An 8,178-nucleotide genomic window follows, 5' to 3' on the forward strand; every position below is an offset into this window, starting at 1 on the left:
TCTGTTCCTGCCACTCTGAACTTCATTCTGTGTGGGGAAGAGCAGTTAACCATTCACTGAGCACTCTGAAGAATCTCTCAGAGATGTTAAGTGATTTACCCAAAGGTAATCTGTAAGAAGCAGAACTAGGACTCATTATGACTCCAAATAGAATGTTCTTCCTACTATTTTAATGGACTACTCCTCAACCCTACCCCCACCCCACATGCCACCCCACCACACCCCCAATATCAAATTGCACTTGCCCTGGCTAGTGGGTGGGTAGAGACTAGGGTCGAATGTATTCTGTGGGTCTGTACTCCTAAAACTATAGCTCACAAATCTCCAGTTGACACAGTTGGCTCAATGCAAAGTCATTTTTTAAGTTGGGTACAAAACATTATTTGATTATTAAATTAGATACAAAATATTCCCTCCAGGTACCTTGAACAAGCTCTCCCACAGCATCAGTAGGATAATGGGCCTACTGGTATTGAGAACACTTGATCAAAGCAACATATAAGCTTGTCAAGATATTAGAAGATGCTCTATTTTCCAGAGCTAAAGCTCAGCAAGCAAGCTGTGCCCTGACCTTGGCATAACAACAATCCTTTGTACTCACTATTTGGATGATCTCATCCATAGCAAAATCTCAGAATTGTCTCATCTCATTATTGCATTGCTTTGACTAACACCAGGTATTCTCTGAGCTTGGACAAGCACGGGAAAAGTACCATGTTCCTGTCAGGAAGCCTTACTATGAATCAAACTTGTCACATTGTTGCTGTTACCCTTCATTGTCAGGACTACAGCTCACAGTGTAATCATAGGTATAAGTATTGAGATCTCCCCACACTGCCTGGGGTCACCCCACTAACTGCAAGTGGGGGGTGGGGGCAGGCAGCACATATCCTCTTACTTGCAAGCCACTTCCCTCACTTTAAAATTAAACTTTCATTTGATTTCTGACTCTCCTGTCTCTAGCCTTCTCTGTTCGGCTCTGGCTATCCACAGGTTAGAGGCCAGTTTGGTCAGGATGACATGCTTTAGATGCTGCAGGGCTCAAATGTCCTTTCACTTCTCTAGTTATTCTCACACTGCTCCTCACTTGTCAGTGTCTCTACTGGGCAGATCACTTAGCAGGACTCCCTGTGCATGCTGCTCTATAGTTTGATCCCACTACTGTGAATAGCTGCCTCTTGAAACCATAGCTGGATCTTTTTCTGACTGCTGCTAGGGAATACTCCCCTTGGAGCTGTCTCCAATGACTGCCTCTTAGACTCTATGGGCCTGCTTTGTGCTGGGCGCAGTGTCTCCTACTAGGCAAGTAATTCCACTGTAAGCACCTTGGTTAGTTGGGTGGGTTGGGAAGGGGAAGAGGGATTCCTTTCCTCTCCCCCCTGCCATTTGATAGAAGCACAAAGAGAAGGGAAAAGAATAATCCTCTTTCAAGAGTTAGGCTCTTCCTATGTAACTGGCTGCTCTCTAAACTTCCAAGTCTCACACTCTGTTGGAGGTGCTGCTTTATCATCAACCTCTTCCAGCTCAGGTTTGAGGTTGGGACAAAAGGAGGCACTCACACATCTCACAGTGGAGGTTCACTTTGCCCTAACACAGCAAGGACACAAAACAGTGACACTTATCAGGGACATGGCCCTCCTTGCCTCCATTTGAAAATCCACATGTTCAGTAGGTCATCAGCGTATGAGGTGCACATGATCTGAGGCACCCACCAAAGCTAAGAGACTCTATGTACCTAGGACTTTTTCTGTCCCCCTAGAGATTAAGCTGCGTCAGGGAAGCTGGGCCCCACATCGTCTAGAGGGTTTGTGGGGAAGGGAAGGCAGGAAAGGAAGCTGTGTCAGGGAAGCTGAGGCCAAAAAGATCACATAGACAACATTGTCTTCTTTTAGGTAAAGTGTCCACATGATGTGAGAGGGAAGGAAGAAGCTGCATCAGAGACACGCTAGTCCTTTCATATCTTCTCTGAAGCTACTTCCTACCTCAACTCTCACAAAGCTGGCAAGCTTGTTTTCTATAGGCTGCCAAAGTCGTGGCCATTTTGTATCTGGATTTCCATCAGGATCAAAATCCATTAGGACTCAGAACTTCTTTACACTTAAGAGCAGGCCAAAAAGGGTGTTCATGCATCTGCAATGCATTCAAAACATTAACAACCTGTCTCTCTTACTTTCCTCTTTCTATCATTATCTCAACTGGACTGTGGAGAGTGGAAATCCATTGATCAGGAATGTCCTGACCAACCCATCTCCCCACCCATTCCAACACATGTATAGTAGGATTCTTGGAAAATGGTACTTTCATTCATATATTAATTCTTCATTAGTCCCATAATTTTCATAGAACCATAAGATCTGAAAGTGGGACAAGCCTCAGAGGCCATCTCATCCAAACTCCTTCATCTTACAGATAAGACAACTGAGTTCCAGGGAAGCTATGCCAATTGCCTAAGATCACACGGGTAGTAAACCTCAAAAGCAAGATTTGAACCCAAGCCTTCTGACACCACAGTGTTCTTTCTATTGTACCACTCAGATATTTCTACAAGTATAGCCCACTATTCAGATGCTTTCTCATCTTTTATGATTTTTATCCATGTTTTCCCATAATTCTTCCAGGTAGAAGCTACCCAATATACTAGAGACTTTACCTCTAGATATTTGATATTTAGTTGCTTTCAAAGCAACACAAGGAAGATCTCATCTTATTCCTTCTAGGCACCTAGGTGGCACAAAAGAGTTGGACAGTTGAACAACAATTCCTTCTAGTTTAATCTAAAGAAGAGGTAAAACTGGATATAACCAGCCTTATCTTGTTTGGCTGGTAGAAGTCAGTAAGTAGGACAAAGGTTAAGCTTTACTTAGAGTGCACATGCTTAATAGGCTCATAAATACTAACTCCTCCACCTCCAGGAGGGGTTAAGACACCATTTTCTGAACATTTGATGTATGTAGAAGGAGGGAGGACATGTGAAGGAGTAGATATATAAAACGTGTGCTGGGAAGTTATACACTCTGAAGTACTCAGCCAATGAGAAAACAGAGGAGGGACTCTGTGTCCAGGATTAGAAATAAATTGTGAACATTTGCTTTGGCGTGCATGTGTGTGTGTGTGTGTGTGTGTGTGTGTGTGTGTGTGTGTGTGTGTGTGTTAGGATACCCACTTTTGTAACTGCATAATAAACTGGACTTCATTCTTCCTGAGTCCTAATGAGTTATTTCTCAATGTAGTTATGTAACATGAACTGGAACTTTCCACTGTTCTCATACACCTATATTAGATATCACTACCACGCTTTCTGATTAAATGATTTCATTGCCTTAAGTTGAAACAGAGCTAGCCAGTTAAGTGAGATATATGCAAAATGAATGGGAGAAAGCTAGCGTGTATATGGACTATGTATTACATTTAAGAAATATACCAAAAATCTGTTGACCAAGTTTCTATACTCTGAAATATTGTATCTTTTTTTCTTGCCAGGTCTTCAGAAGTATTCCTCTGGACAGCAATTTAACATGACCTGAATCTCCCCAGTGGCTGCTTTATCACTTCTCTTTCAATGCCTATATTGGATTTAAATATTTTGCTTGATAGTTCAATGATTTCATTGTCTTAAATTGAAATAGATTTATCCTATAAATGGAGAGCAAAACAAATCAGATGTGATTGAACAAATTGCTGTGTATATCTTCAGGAATGTATCAGATTTCTAGTTATTTATTTAGGTTCCTAAAGATTATATTGTATTTTTCTTAAAGGGTTTTCAGGAGTTTTCCTATAAGCAGCAATACAATATAACCTGGACCTCTCCACTGGTTATAGAGCCCATGTCCTAGAAATCTCTTGGATCTTGGTTTGAACATCTGATTGCTTTGTAATGAGACTATCAATTGAAAACTATGCCAATCCAAATAAAAGAATTGGTCTGGAGATTATGTAGTGTACTCAAGAAATGGGCCAACTGGCTTTTAGACATCTGAACCTGAATGTCCAGTAGACATCTTAAACTCAACAGTGTCCAGAACTGAACCCATTATCTTTCCCCCTAAATCCTTCCTGCATCCAAACTTCCCTATTACTATTGAGGGCGCCATCATCCTCCCAGTCTCCCATGCTCCCAACCTAAGTGTCCTTCTCAACTCCTCATTATATCACCTACCCACCCCACCCCACCCCTACCAATAACCAATCTGTTGCCAAGGCCTGATGATTTCAACTTTGTAACATCTCTTCAAAACACCTCCCTGTCTCCTGATATTGCCACCACCCTGGTGCAGGCCCTTATCACCTCACATTTGGACTATTACAATAGCTGTTGGGTCTGCCTACCTCATCTCTCTCCAATCCAACCCATCCTCCATTCTGCTGCTAAAGTGATTTTCCTAAAGTGAGGATTTGACTATATCACCTCCTCCTTCCCCTAACCAGCCCTCATTCAATAAACTCCAATGACTTTATCACTTCCAGGATCAATTACAAAATGCTCTGTTTGGCAGTCAGTCTTTTGCACTTAATAAATGTCTGACTGAGTGACTAATTACTTCCTTTATGTAGCATTCTGACATGAACTGTGTTTCTACCTACTGTTAGATCAACGTCAAAGAAAAACACGATTGGATTTAGATAACTTCCTTCCTATTTTAAATACTTTATAATTTAATTGAAAGAGTATTATCCCACTGATTGAGAGCAACATCAAACAGATGGGAGTAAACTCTGGTCTAAAAATCATGTATTTTATTCAAGGAATGTATCAGATTATGAGTCACAGAGCTTGGTTCCTAAAGATTGTATTCTGTTTTTCTTGCAGGGTTTTAAGTAATCTGAAATCAATAGGAGCTTTTTTTAGAATTGAATTTTTGAGGTATAAATGTTCACACTTAAATTTAATAGTTGGCTCTCTTGATTTAGTATTGCATTTTCTCCAGCACATCCTTGGCTCTAATCTATTTCAAATGTTCCAGACTTCTAGTTATTTATCTATGTTCCTAGGGCAGTTAGGTGGTACAGTGGATAGAGCTCCAGGCCTGGAGTAAGGAAGACCTGAGTTCACACTCAGCCTCAGACACTTACTGTGTGGCCCAAGGGTAAGTGTACCCTTGTTTGCCTCAGTGTTTTCATCTGTAAAAAGAGCAGGANNAGAGTCAAACACCACTGAAACAACTGAATAATAACCACCTGTGTTCCTAAAGGTATAGTGATTTGCTACTGAATTTTCAGGATAACACATATTGGCAGCAATCTAGCATGACATAGAACTCTCCTTTAATTACTTTACCAGTTTCCTTGTAGAACTGTAAGGAACTTACATATCTTATTTTCTAGCTGAAAGATTTCATTTTCTTAAGTTTTAAATACAGATATTCTATCAATTGAGAGAAATACACACCAAATGAGGCTAAGTCAGTTCATATGTAGACCATATATTGTACTCAAGGAATATACCTGTTTCCCAAAAATTAAATTATGTATTTTCCCAAATGGATTTTAAGAGTCTTACCATCAGCCACAACCTAAAATAACCTGGAAGTCTCCACAGGCTATAGAATCAACATTGTAGAACAACTGTTTTGGATTTATCTATCTTGATTCCTGGGTTAAAGAGGATGATGACACAAGTATTATTAGTCCCCTTCCTTAAAGGTGAGGAAACTGAGTCTAAGAGAGAAGTAGTGATTTGCTCATGAGCAATGATGGAAGCCCCCCAAAAGAGAGAAAAGACTGAGAATCACTGGATTGGACATTAGGAGACCATTGGTGACCTTTGAGATAACAGCTTCACTAGTAGACTCTTTGGGTTGACATTAAAACTAATTAGTTTAATTTAGGTCTTTTGAGAGGAAAAAAAATCATAAGTCCAGGAATTAGTGGCAGACAAAATTCCAATAATAATAAAAGAAGTAATAATAACTGTTAATAGCATTTTAAGGTTTGGAAAGCACTTAATACACATCTCCTTTGAACATCACAAAAAACCTTCACAATGCATACTCCAGAAATGATAGAAACTGAGACTCAAAGAACTTAAGCATGGTTAGGGCCTAGAGTTGCATGACTAATTAATACTAGAGGAAGAATTCCAACCCATCTTAGATGACTCCAAGTCCATTATTCTTCAGTGGAGAGGAAGCACTTGCCCTACTAATAAATACTATTGCTGTACATAGTCCTCTTACTTACTCAAATCTTTGTAATCCTGCTTCTGATCTTATCACTCCAATGATTTCTCACAACCTTTTCTTAATCCTCATCCTTTCTGACCTATCTGTTGCATTTGACATTGTTGACCATCCACTCCTAAATACTCTCTTGTCTCTGGGTTTTCATGGCATTTCATGGGTTTTTCTGGTTTGCCTCCTGCCTGTCCACTCGTTCTCAGAAAAATATTTATTCCTCTTTTTGAGGTGGCAAAGAATGGGAATTCAAAAGGAAGCTCATAAATGGGGGAATAGCTGAACAAATTGTGGCATATAAATGTGATGTAATACTATTGTGTTATAAGAAATGATGAAGGAAATTGTTTCAGAGAAACCTGGGAAGACTTGCATGAACAGGGGCAGAGTGCAATGATCAGCATCATGAGAACAACTTCTACAATGACAAAAATATACTCAAGACAAACAACTCTTTAAGAATTAGAAACTCTGATCTGTACAATGACCAATCACAATTCCAGAGAACTAATGATGAAACATACTATTTGCCTCCTAATACAGAGGTGAAGGACTCAGAGTGAAGAATGAAATATATAATAAGTGGAGACTTCAATATATTGCTTTCTGAGTTACACAAATCAAACTAGCAACAAAAAAAAAGAAGGAAAAGAAAAGAAACCAATCAGGGGCCTGAATAGGATTTTCAAAAATTAACTCTAATTGACCTGTGGCAATGACTGAATAGGAATAGAAAGAAATATATCTATTTCTAAATCATGAATGGAACCTTCGCTAAAATTGTCCATGTAATAGGGCATAAAAATCTCATGAATGCAAAAAGGGAGAAATAGTAAACACCTTTGAATGACCACACTGCAATAAAAATTATATCCAATGAAGGAAAACTGAAGAAAGAATTCAAAATTAATTAGAGATAGATAACAGAAAAGCAGGAAAAAGGAAAGTTCAGCTTCCTCACCACAACTCCACAAAGATCTATTAAAAAATCAGACCGTATTCTAATCAGGATTTTTTTAAAAAAATCACAGTAAGTCATTTTTCCAGCCCAGGTCAGCATGGGGAGACAGACTGAGAGGGAAATAAACAATGTCAACAAGCTTGGATTTATGAATACTAGAAGATCTAATAATCAAACAAGTGAGAGGTTCACAAAAAGTAAAATGAACGATTTTGGATACATAAAATTAAAAAGTGTATGTACATTCAAAACCAGATCATCTAAAATTAAAAGAGAAGGAGATAACTGGGGAAAATCCTGGCAGCAAATTTCTCTGATAAAGTTTTCCTTTCGAAGGTATATAAGGAATTGATTCAAATTTTGAACAAGTCATTCCTCAGTTGATAAATGGTCGGCTCTCAAAGAGAAAAAAATCAGAGCTAGCTAGAACCATGTGAAAAAATGCTCCAAATCACTGGAAATTAAAGTTTACTTCAAAGCAACTCTGAGATTCTATGACCATATACTAAAGCATGAAATCCTCATGAATGCAAAAAAAGCAGAAATGTTGAGTACATTTTTGAATGTCCACAAAGCAATAAAAACCATACCCAATAAAGAAACATTAAAAGGAAAAAATGGATTTTTCAATCCCTGATTTTTTAATGATTAAATCAGGCAATTCTAATTCTGCTCAATCTTACATTCAGTGCCCCATTGCTCTTAATTCTGCCATCTGCAGGGAAATAGAATCATCCACAAGATAACACTTCAAATACCTGGAAACCAGCTAGGATGTCTTCCCTAAAGATTCACTTTTCCAAATACTCTAAATCACTATTGTTTAGAGAAATACAAATCAAAACAATTCTGAGGTATCACATCACACTTGTCAGATTAGCTAACATAACAAAATGGGAAAATGATAAATGTTGGAGAAAATGTGGGAAAATTGGAACACTGATGCATTGTTGGTGGAGTTGTGAACTGATCAAACCATTCTGGAGAGCAATTTGGAACTATGCCCAAAGGGCAACCAAACTATGCATGCCCTTTGACCCAGCA

Source organism: Vombatus ursinus, unplaced genomic scaffold, assembly GCF_900497805.2.
Source record: "Vombatus ursinus unplaced genomic scaffold, bare-nosed wombat genome assembly UNPS02014809.1, whole genome shotgun sequence".
Classification (NCBI taxonomy): domain Eukaryota; kingdom Metazoa; phylum Chordata; class Mammalia; order Diprotodontia; family Vombatidae; genus Vombatus; species Vombatus ursinus.